Source organism: Trachemys scripta, chromosome 5 (genome assembly GCF_013100865.1).
Source record: "Trachemys scripta elegans isolate TJP31775 chromosome 5, CAS_Tse_1.0, whole genome shotgun sequence".
Taxonomy (NCBI): domain Eukaryota; kingdom Metazoa; phylum Chordata; order Testudines; family Emydidae; genus Trachemys; species Trachemys scripta.
The window spans coordinates 40,952,367-40,965,231 of NC_048302.1; positions in this window are offsets into that span (position 1 = coordinate 40,952,367).

Sequence of the window (12,865 nt, forward strand, 5' to 3'; positions counted from 1 at the left end):
CCCTGTCAATACCCAGTCCATCTGCTTGTCCAGCCAGTCCCAGGTCCCCTCTCCAAGATCCTTGTGCAAATTCTCTCATCCCTCCTCTTCCCCAACTGCTAGAGTCCCAGTCTCCCTCAACAGGCTCCTCCTCAAATCTCAGTCTCCTTCCACAGCTCCTAATGTGGCACCCCTCACTTCTAGCTCCTTGTTCCGGTCTCCTTGTCCAGGTAGTTCCAGTCTTCCTCCAAGTCTCTGAGCTCCTCATCCAATCTCAGTGTTCTCTCCGTGCTCTAATTCCAGGCTCTCTGCCCAGCCAATCCCATAATTTCCTCCTCCGCTCCTGGTGCTCAATTCCAGACACCCCTCCCAACCCAGGCTAACAGTCCCAGTCTAATTGCCCACCTAGTGCCAGTCCTAGTTTCTCTCCCCCATCCAGTCCCAGTCCCACCCTCCACCCAGTCTATCTTTTGTCCCTTTTGCATTCAAATCAGATGACTTCCTCCTCCACATTGCCTTGGTATCCAAGGGGGGGGGGGGCGGTCATGACAGCATGGAAGACAGACTCCCGACTCTCAGTTCCAATGCTGAGTCCCATTCTGGCCAGAGCAGCCATTACAGGGTAAGTATGGCTTCAACCCTGTACCCTTTGGCTGGAGGGAACATGATCAATCATTCTATGGGGATGGCGCATGTAGCATCCTGTAACACACAGGAACTTGAATGCTCAGTGAAACTGGAATCTTCAGATAATTTTGCTGTTAACATTGGAGAAGACTCTGCTGAGTATATTTGAACCTCTATTTTTCAAAGGATTATAATGATTATATTTGGGCGTATTTTTAAAGGGAAAGCAAAAGGCTCACGCTGACATAGCTTGAGGCAAACGCCTGGCATAGAAAATTTCAGCCCAAACTGTTAAATTCTGGCAAAGCTATAAACAACTGAAAACAGATCTTATAGTCGGAAGTATTGGGCAATCTTAATAATGGGCCAATGCTCCCAGCTCTGCCTATAACATGGGATAATAGACATTTTCATGACAAACCCATCTAAGTAATATCTATTACTTCAAAAATTAGGGAATGTTTTTTGTAGTAAAATGACACCCACTATATAAGAGACCATTTAGGAAGTTTGAAATATTCCAATAAAGTACAGAAAATGGGTTGGGACATAGATTCTAATTCAAAAGAGAAATGTTCCTACATTACAAAGTATTATTACAGAAACAAAACAATTATAAAATAACTTCAGCTGTGTCATGGAGGAATTTCAGCCCCATATTCATTAGAAGTAAGAGATTGATCCCCTTCCACCTTAAGCTTGCGGCTAAAAGGGAAACAGTGGTAGAAAAACGGACAAGTGCAGCTGAGACCAGAAGTAAGTGGAGATTTGAAAGCCCCAAATGGAGTTAGGAATCCAACGCCCACTGAATTTCAATGGCAGTTAGACACCAACTTTTTTGGGGGGGGTGGGGGGAGGCTGTGAAACTCTTCCTCAAATATAATTCAAACAATTATACCAATTCAAATAACTAGAGACACATTGTAAAAGCCAGTTCATTACCACTATGTAGGAGGGAGATGGTAAGTGGCCATAGCTTCTGCCCTTCACTCATCCCCCAATTTCCCAGAAACAGATATTTGCAATACCAGGGTATATTGCCAAGTTTTCTCTATAAGCACTACTAGCTGCCTTTTCTTTTATCTCCACATTTTTTTCAAGAGTTGCATCAGAACCTTCAGTTTTTGCCCCTCACTGTGTCTGCTTATCCAAAACCCAACTGTCCAATTTACAGCACATTTTCTAAACTCAGAAAACCTGAACCTGGTATGTGAAATAATTATTGGAAAACTAATCACATGTTATTATTCCCACCAAGAAAAAAATCCACTAATCCAATAAAAAACAAACATAAACTCTTCCAAAATAAAGGAAAACAAACTAAAATGTGAGAAATAATTGAAATGGAACATTTTGAAGCATAAAGTTAACCCTTCATGCACTGGAATCTTACAATTACCTTTTGTTATGGGTAATGTTAGCTTTTTGAACTCAGTAACCTTAAAGCAACATTGGGGAATCATTTTGCACAAGGATGCATCAACTATTATCTGTATAAAAGTTTAGGTAATTTTGTAGGGTTAAAAAGAAGGTCTTTAGTTACAAACTAATGCACAAGTCTTTCTAGGATCAGGGCCTAACTCAAAAATAGCACTGGGTCAAAAGAAAAAAAAAACAAATGTAGTTACATAAAAACAAATAAAAATAAACTCTTATTGAAATGCACTTTATAAGGTCTTAAAATGAACATTTCCATATAAATTATATATAAAGATAATGTGGAAATGTGTTGAAATTGATCATGTATTATTTTTTAAGCTTTAGTAAAAAAAGTTTAATCTAAGTTTGTATAGTCTACCCTGTAACAACAATATTTCTTTGCAAACTCAGTTATAAATGGTTTGCCTTATGAATACTTTGAATTGGAAAGTGTAGTCCATGGATGTGTTTCAAGGAAACCCTCTGAATTATGCCAGAGTTTTTGTTTTCACTGATGCTACATTTTCTAAAATATTCAGCATTAATTATTCCTGTACAGTCCACAGGTGCATACTTGTAAACAACAAATACCTAAGTTATTCCTTTTGTTATTATGATTCACTTTATCTAAGCATGCGTTATACAGTTCTAGTTGTTACTCCTCTGGAAGTATCATATACTGCATTACAACAAAATTGTGGTTTTGGGTTATTTCATTTTAAATGGTTGAAGAAATTAAAAATATCAAAAGTGATCTACCGGTAATTGCTCAAGCTGCATATAAAATCATCTTAATGGTCTTGATTCATCCATCTTTCTTCCTTTCCCTGCAGGTCATGCTTTTTTTGTTAGGACAATGTTTTAACAACACTTGAACAAATCCTTTATTTTCCTCTCAGTAATGTGGTTAACTGTCTGGAATTTCAACCACTGGAAATTCTTCCCCCCAAAAGAATCTCCATTAAGCTTCCAAACAGAGTTACTTCATCCTGCAGCTGGGTAGATGGGAGACTTTCTAGTGCCTAAGTACTTACTGTATATGTCACCCCTCAAATGTTTTTTCCCCCATCCACAGCTTTAGGAGCAGGTGTTAGCCTTTTGCTTCCTTTCTGTTTCCTCTGTGGGGAATGGGCTGGAAAGAGCCAACTAATTAGAAAATTCTGCAGGGAAATTAATTCTGTGAACAGCTGTGGAATGGCATTTCATTATAATGCACACTCTCTGTCTGTCAGCAGGGTCCTGATTGGCTTGACAAGTGGCAATTCTCCCAGATGTTCTACATTATGCGATGAGACCATAACTGCATCACACATTGCCTGTATACTAAAGAGAGAACTTTTGGTGTTTGAATGGAAGCTAAAGTAGACTAAACTACTCTTTAGTACATGGTAAATTGCTGTTATCTGTAGTAAGGCAAGAACATGTTTTTAGAAGTCACACATATGCTTATTAAGTTTAACAAAACGCACTTTTCTCAACTAATTTAATTCCAAATTTTGTCCTTGCTTACCTGAAGTACTGAGGCACAGATGGGAAGGACAAAAAAAGATAGAAATGTTAAAAAAACGAATAGTGCCAGCTTGTGAGAGTTAGGCATGCACAACTGTATACGTAATGTGTGCAAATGCACAATAATGTGAGCAAATGGCTACTTAAGCAACTAGCTGATCATGTCCACAAGCAGATACTCAAATCCTCAAGCACTGAGTAATTGCATGTGTATCTAGTTCTGATAGGTTGCAAAACCTGAAGCTGTGGAGGGTCTTTCAATTGAGGGGGGGGGTGTCCCCACAAGTGTGCTATGTTTGTCTCATGTGCTCCTTATACATCAGAGTTCAGTATGTGGAGACAAAGCTCTCTGTGGCCCTTGAGCAGCACAAAGTCTCTTTTCTGTACTTTGTGATCCAAGTAGCATTTGTAACATACTACAGGCTATGAATATTTATTTACATGGCTTCTGTTCATGATGTGTTCTCAAACTGTTAAATATTGTGACTTCCTTCATCTCAGTAATATAATTCCTTCATCTCAAGAATAGAAGAACATTCAATCTCAGGTCTTCTTTCAAATAATTGGCCTGATACAAATATGTCAAAAAAAAAAAAAAAAAAAAGAAAAAAGAAAAAAGAAAAAAGCATGACATTCACTACATGTACATCCAAAGGAACTATGCCAATTTCCACAAGCTGAGGACCTTGCCCTATATTTTTCTTCTTCACAGGGTTCTCTTTCTGTACTTTACTGATATTTTGCTGCTTCCTTGGTCCCATAGTCTTTGAATGGGATAATCTACCCTCCCCCCCACACCATACTACTTGAGACTAAAACCTATTCTTGTTCTCTACTCCAGGATCTAATCTGAATGACAGATTACAACTGAGAATTTTGTTTAGGTAGTTAACACACACTTTGTAATATTTTGTATGTTCTAGACACAAACCACCATATGGGGAAGTTATTTACAAGAATGGTTTCCAAAGGCAAAAAAAAAAAAAAAAAAATCATCTTCATGTGGTCCTGAAGATTATTTTTAAATTATTTTATTTTTAATACGAATGTCTTGATAATAAATTATATTTTAAATTGGGAGGGTTTTTTTTTATTTTACCTGGATTAATGCTCCATGTCTCTGCAGAATTTAACAAGGGATATTGTTTGAATACAGTACTAACATTCCTGCTTGAAATGCTAGATACACAGTACCAGTACCACCCGTGTGCTATTTCATGTATTACAATATTTTTAAAATTTCCCCCAAATACTCCAAAATATGAATGTTACTGGGTTATCTATAGTCCCAGCTGGTTGTTGTATGCAATCACAGCCTGAATATGAAGTAAAGAATAAGGATTAACATTCTACTGCTGTGTGAATCCATTCATATCCATTTACAGTCAGCTACAGTCATAACCTCATGGCAGCTGCTGCTAGTTGAGTTGTCCAAAAGTACAAGGTTAAACCTAGATTGCCCTTGTCCCGAATTAGTATACAAGAAGTGGAAAGGGGTCATACAGAGTCTTCTCATTTGTGTGACTGTGAAAGGGCTGGACACCATCTTAATTTCTGTGCCCTGGGACTACAAGTACTTCCCTAGGCTATTGGTTATTATAGAAGTACAGTTCTCAAAGGCAAGTAGAGGGTGTGTGTAGGAAGATGGATCTATGGTCCTATGCACAAAGAAAGAACAAGATGCACACTTTCAAGGAGTGTGTCATTGGTCCTATTCCTTTTCACCCCGGTGGAACTGTGCCTGCATCAGACAACACCTTGCAAGCTCCTGCTACAATGGCCAATGCACCAACCAAGAGCTGTGGCTTAAAGGCACATGTTGGCACTTACATTGGGAAATTTCAAAGTCCTCCTGACATAGGCTGCTGAATGACCTTGAAATATCTCAGTTTACCTTCACACTGAAATATATAGTAAATTCCATTAAAGTCTTATCAATATCTTAACATTAAAGGAACAGTAAATGGAAAGGATGTTATTCTTGACCCAGGATATCCTTTCCAGAAGTGAGATAAGCAGGTGCAAACAACTAGCCTGGGCTCCCTTCACAATATAGTCTGAACAGGGGCAACAAAAACCTGATGAGCGATCGAGTAGAAATATTGTTCTCAAATATGATGGGCTTGATTTCCAGTCAGAAAGTAGGCTCACAGATGCATATGCAAAACCTTATATATGCCCCCAAATTACGTGCTTGAACATACACCTCACTAGAGAGACACCTATCTAGATGTGCATGGTTTCCACTTGCACTTAAAATTGGATGAATATGAAGTAGGTGTGTATTTGCACATATAACGAAATGTGGTTTATAAGCTCTTTGACTAAACAGAATCCGGTTTTACAAATCTAAAGCCTTTACCTCTGGTTTCTCAGTTTAAATCAGGTATCTGTCAATCATCCCCAGTGAGGCAGGTACAGAAGTTCCTTGTTCTTTTAAGGATGTCAGTAAATCATCTGCACACAGATCAAGAAGTGCCCAAGCCACTCCCACCACATCCTGATTGAGATTCATAGGAGGGGTGAATATCAAATCTTCTATAATCAAATATGAGTGGGAGATGAGCACGCCTGCATAGTCCGTCACGACCGAATGAAATGAGACGTGGGGAGACAATTTACTGAGGCCAACTTATCTGTATAATCCTCCTCAAAACAACATTGTCTTAGAATTTGAGTGGAATTTTCAAGTGCCCACTCTGCTGCCATCTATGTAAATTGAGGTTTACTATTGATTGTAATAGGAACAGAGCTAGGCCAATACTGAGTACTTTTGAAAATCCCACCTTTAATCTAAATTTTCCAAAATGTTGGATAAATAAATGTATTTGTTGAAAATGGAAGCTAAAAGTGGGAATTAAATTAACAAAAATGATTTTTGACACACCTGGTAAATAGCAATGTTTTCAGAGGTTTTCTCCCAAAATTTCTGTGCAAGCATCTGTCTACTCTACTTAATTATGAGGAAGAAAAAGTTCAACTGGCAAAACGCATTTAATCCTCTTCACTTATTTTTTCCAGTTTTGGCTCAGAAAATATTTTGTAGAGAGTGTGATTAATATTTCCCTCATCTGTATTAGGTGGGTGTAGTAAGAAAGCCTGAGACATAAGCCCTTGTATCAGAGGCCTGAGCTAAAGTAGTGGGCAAGCTTTGCTGATATAAAGCAAAGTTAGCAAAAGTCAGTCTGTAAGCAAACATCAGGCTCTGCCTACTTGCATGTTCACAGAATCTGGCAAGAATAGGGCTGATATTGCAAAAATACACATTCCTAAGACGTGCTAAGCACAGAGTACTCACACAAATAGATCCTGATATCAAGTGGCACCAGAACATCCCAATATCAAGGATGGTACAAAAACATTCCCCAAGGATAACAGGAACACACTGACCCCTCTTAAAAGATAAGGTCAGAATGACAGTATGTAATAGAGATGTTTTGATCGAACCAACATGTATAAAGTGATGGGTGATAACTATCAGGGGGCAGTAACTAACTATGTCAGAGGGGCAGTACTAACTTGTTTATATTGGGGTATAATGATGTATCTCAGAGGCAGTATCTTTGTCTGGTTTAGGAAGGAATGGAAAGTCAGGCCGTTGACTGAGCTGGTCCATTGTTATGGGCATACATGTATTAGTGGTCCAGTAGAGTCTGCGGGATACAAGTACCATGCTTCATCAACAATAAACCTTAATGAATCTTGTAGTCATTGGGTGGTCTGCTTGAGGCATGCCGTGCCAGCTGTCTATGCAGGGAACACACACAAAGGGAACACACTCAGGCAGCCAAACATCTATCAACATCTTACCACAACGGTTATCTAAAATACTGGACATTAAGGCCAAAATTTTCAAACACAGATGCTTAAAAGTTATGCACCTTAAAAGAAAAAAAAGGTGGCCTCATTTTCAGAGGTTTCGACCTCAGTTGGAACTTCAGGACTTCCAACACTTTGGAAAATCAATTAACTAATAATGGCATATTCCACCATCTATCACAGAAGGTCAATGGCAGAAGAGGGATAAGAATATGGACTTATCCTGGACTTCCAGTCAGCTAGCCTAATCTCTAGACCACACGTTATCACCCATTTTAATAATTTGTACCCTGAACTCCTATTAACCCCCCCTCTTCCTGGAGGAATAGTGATTTCGCACATAGCAAAAAACAAAACAAAACAACCCCTCCCCCTGGAATTTTTGTTGTTGCTGTTGAAAAACTAGAAAAAGCTACAATTCTGAAATTCTGTTTTGCAAGTAAAACATTTCAAAGAGCTCTGATTATTTGACCACCGTACTGTTCTGTTCTAAGGACTAATACTGTACAGTGCTTCATGCAGTCAAATCAAATCAGTAGAAAATTATAATTTCCATTTACTGCCAGAAGCTTTGGTCATACTGGGATAAAGCAAAATATTGTAAAGATAGTGTTAGATCTTATACTGAAAATTAATGTACTTTGAGAGCTTGACTATCTTGAGGTCTGAGCAAAACATTTCCTCCTGTTGAAGAAGAAATTAAAAACACATTCATTTATAAGATGAAAACTGCTAAGAAACATTTTGATACTTAACTGATACCCAACTATCCTAAACTAATTCTGCCATACAGTATACTCCTGAGACATGTACAATATATCACAATGTGCTGGTTTTGCTAATATAAAAGAAAAATTAGTGTTCCAAAGGAAACAGGATGAAATTATGGAACACGGGACTATGACTTCTAATTTAAACGCAGCATTGTGAATCTCTTTACATCCCCAAATTTTCCTTTTTTAAAAGAAGATAAATTCCATGCTGGCATCAGCGTAGGTCATTATTTGTTTTATACACAAGGGCAAAGTATAATATATAGTGGTGGCTATATATAAATATAGTGTCTATGTGTGTGTTTAGAGATTTCAAGATAGACTGGGGGCCCACGACAACTCAAATAGCTGAAGAGTCAAACAAGTTAATTTTTAAAATATGTACCTCATAAATATACACATGACTGTGCACACCCACATAACCCACCCTCTCCCCCCAGTTGGTTGCATGGATCTGTAGCACATTAGGAAATTCCTATGTGCATCTGGTCTAAATGAGATAGCAATGCTCCTTTCACAGGGAAGCCATGCATGCAGCCCTGTTCAAAACACTTACATGTCTAGTATGTGGACAAATTTAATGAAGCAATTTTTAATATAATGTTTTAATTACAATTTTTAATTTAAATTTCAAATGAATTATTTATGCTACATAATTAAAGAAATAGTTTGTTGCTCTTTTTCTTGATAGCATGGTGGAATAAACATTAATCAAAATATATAATATTTCACTCAAAGAAGAAAACTATTTATGCTAGAATAACAGCTATTGTGAAAGTGAACTTTTTCCACCACCTATCATACTTTAAAATCTGTTTTTTCCTATACTGAAACAAAGAAATAACTACAGTCTCAGTTATTATAAACTGTGGTTTTGATAACAATTGACTTTTTAAATGGAGAGAGATGTACATAATTCATAACATGTTCTTCACACGTTGGCATCTGTGTATCTATACCTATTACACGTTGCTTAAAGAATTTTGCATGAAAACATCATTTATTTTACTTAGGGTTTGCCTCAGCACAAAGGTTGTATCATTTTAACTATACTGATTTAAAGTGGTACAACCCTCCTAGTGTGAATGCAGTTATGCTGATATGAATGGTTTTATACTGGTATAATTTATTCCCACATGGGAAACGGAACAATCTATACTGATATAACTGCAGCCACACAAAGCGGTTGTACCTATATAATTACATTGGTAAACAAAACTAAAACATTATCACTAACTGGCATAGTTACACTGATACAAAAACTGTGCATAGACCAGGCCCTGTTGCAGTCACTGAAAAAACTTATGGTGCCAGGATTTACTTGAAGTGGGTAGTTTTATTATGGTAGATGTGAATAGTAGGTATTCTGATAGCTTGGAATATCCTTTCCAGTCTGGTTCATCATGATATTTTTCTCCCATATTCAAATCCCTCATAAGACCTATTTCTACTGTATCTACCTACATACATTATCTATGTACATATAATTTTTTGCCTTTGCTAATTAGCATATTTTATTGCTGTTTTTCTTTGATGAGAAAATGGGCTTGTATTGCATGTACCAGTTGATCCAAGAGCACACTGAAGACATAATGATGAAAATCAGAGTGTGTCAAAAATCAGAATTTCCATCCTGCTGGAAATTCCTTCCCTCCCCCCCTTCACATTTCTTTTTTCCTGAACTGGGATGAAAAAATCAAAATATCAATTTTCTCCAACTGACTGGAGAGTTCTGAGTATGAAACATTTCCTTTGACTTAGTTCAACATTGAATTGCATCTCTTGGGCGGCCATAGTGCCTCAGAGGAGTTGTAGTTCTGGTGCCTCATGACTGCAATCTCCTCTATGGGCTGAACTACATCTCTCATCATGCATCACAGTCATGAGCCTGCCATAATATATTTCAGCAGTTCAACAAGAAGGGAGACCAGGGTGCATCATGAGGGATTCAATCCAGTCCCGTGGTGCAATGTCTACCAGCATTTGACCCTAATAAATGTTAAAAGAATTTTTGTTTTGTTTTGAGAGACTATATTCTCTCTCTTTCTCTACATACATACACACACAGAACGATATTATATTTTTTCTCTCTCTCTTTCTCTCTACAGTGAGAGAAGAGAGAGTGACTATTACTAACATAGCGGTCCCATACTTTTATGTTTGAAAAAAGCAATATTAGCCTCTATTAGGTAAGCTGTGCAATTTAAACGAAACATTCTGCATCTGCAGAACATTTGGAGTAGAATAACTGAGGAGTGATGAAGGACTAATTGCTAACAATAGCATGCATGCTGTTGCAAAATTTGTTGTAGCAACTAAAGGTGGAAAATCACAAAGATCCCATTATCTAATGAGAAAAGCTTCCTGAAAAAGGATAATGTAAAAATACCTATATAATATACACTTCTATGCTATTATAATCAGCCACATATGAAAACTGACAGAACATAGAGCCTGTCAACAAGGGCTTGTTGTGTCTTTGTTGATAGGCTGTATGGTTGTGACAGACTGGCAGAGTGAATAATAACTGCTAAACCATATATACATTCTCTCTCTCTCTCTCCACATAAAGACATATAGTTCTACAATATTTCTTCAGGGAAGATATAATTTAATGAGTAAGTGAGAGAGAGAGAGAGAGAGAGAGAGAGAGAGAGAGAGAGAGAGAGTGGTGGAGGTGTGTATAGCTGGGCTCTTTTTTACAGCTGGTTTAAGATTAAAGTTTGAACAAAGGATGTTCTTGGAACATTGTATCAGAAAAATTCTCAATGAGAATTCCAGAAAAGCCAAGATGTTAAGCATATGTATTTTCTTCCAGACTTAAACCATTGGGAGCTTCAGTTTTAAGTTTGCATTGGCAGAAAATCTGTTTCATGCAGTTTAATACTTTTAGACCAACTATAACAAAACCATAACACTCAGCTCTACCAATGGTGCTTATTCTGAAGATCACTTGGAAGGTAATCTATACCCAAATACTCATGGGGCACATGGACTGCTCACTGAATTCACTCAATCATATCATTTCAACATTGACTTTGTATTTATTTAGGTTAAGTTAAGTAACATTCCTGGTCAGATAATCTTTAAGAACACTGCTCCAGATCAATCCTTCTTCCATATAAATAGCCACAGAAAGAACACTTATGGGATAAAGAGAGAATGATTATGACTGCAATGTTCCTCTCCCATGGATAAACATGTGTTGCAAGAAACCATTCAAAATGAACTGGCCAATTAACACCTCTACAATCATAGGCCAAAAGAGAGTTAGTAGACTGTAGTGTAATGAGACATAAAACTACTGAGTCCATGATTTTTTGGCATCTAGCATAGTTAATGAATTTAAGCTCCTATGCTTGAAGGTGTTGTGCAGGGTGCCTTTGAGGACAAGGACTGAGAGGCCTATCACTTTGAATGACTTCTTGCAACATGTTCCTTATGCTTAACAATCTGTTCTGCCTTGCATTTAGCTCTGATTACTTTTCCCAGACCTCAAGAAGAGCTCTGTGGGGCTCAAAAATTTGTCTCTTTCACTAACAGAAGTTGGTCCAATAAAAGCTATTACCCCACTCACCTTGTCTATACTCATATAGACAGAGAGAACAATATGATCCTATGTTAACACTTTGCTTTGCATATAGAATCTATATAGAAAGATGCTCTATAAAGATGCAATTTATTAAATACCATTGTGTTGTATCCATTATAGAGAATGATCTTTTTTGCCCATATTTTCAATCTACACTGAGATTGACTTCAGTTCCAGAAGACTCAGGCCAATAATGTATTCTAGTAAATTATTTCATGGTTCAGTTTTAAAATTAGATTATTGAAGACACATTGAATTCTTATAGAAAGAAGATGTAAACAAGTGTTTGTGACACTGGATTTCCACTTCCAATATTTAGGCATAAAGACCTGTCGAAATTTTATTCATATATCTCAAGAGGACGTGAATAATTCAAACCTGCTTAATATATGTAACTTTATACACCATTATAAAATGATCCATTGATTAGACAGATGACTGAAAAAAGCATAAATCTAAAAAAAAATACAACTTAAAGACGGTCAGGCCAAGATAATTAACATGTCTTAATTATATCCAAATGGTGTTCTAACTAAAGATGTTAACAATTAAAATTAGGGATACCACTCTACAAAGAATTAAATTTACTGGCAGATTTTATCCCACTAGTATGGTGTTGACATGATTCCATAACCTCTTCCCTTCAATAAATGTCAGCTATTTGGTTTTATATTTGAATTTCTCAAATGCCCTAGCTATGAAAACAGAGGCGCATGAAAAGGAATTGTCAAAGATGTGTCTCTTTTTACACCTGGTGGTTAGAGAGATTGAAAGTGTGGAGAAGACATTCTAGGCTGATGGTGGAGATTTGCCTACTCATAGTTTTTGAGTGAGAAATGTGGAAACCAAAGTTAATTAAAAAAAAAAGCATTGGCATAAACAATGGCCACGCCATGATCAGTTCTGTGGAGAAATACGAATGACATTTCTGTGATAATTGCTTATTAATAATAATTGATATAATAATTGCTTTCTGTGAAAGTCAGCAATGGAGATGCAGAGCCAAATTCTCTGGACACAGCTGAAAACTGCAAAGAATCTCTGCAATTCTGGGGCCAATTGCATGCCCCTGGCTACTCTAAAGGCACAGGCTAGTAATCCTGGGATCAATCCAGAAATCAGTCCATCAGCCAAGGAGTACTGGAGC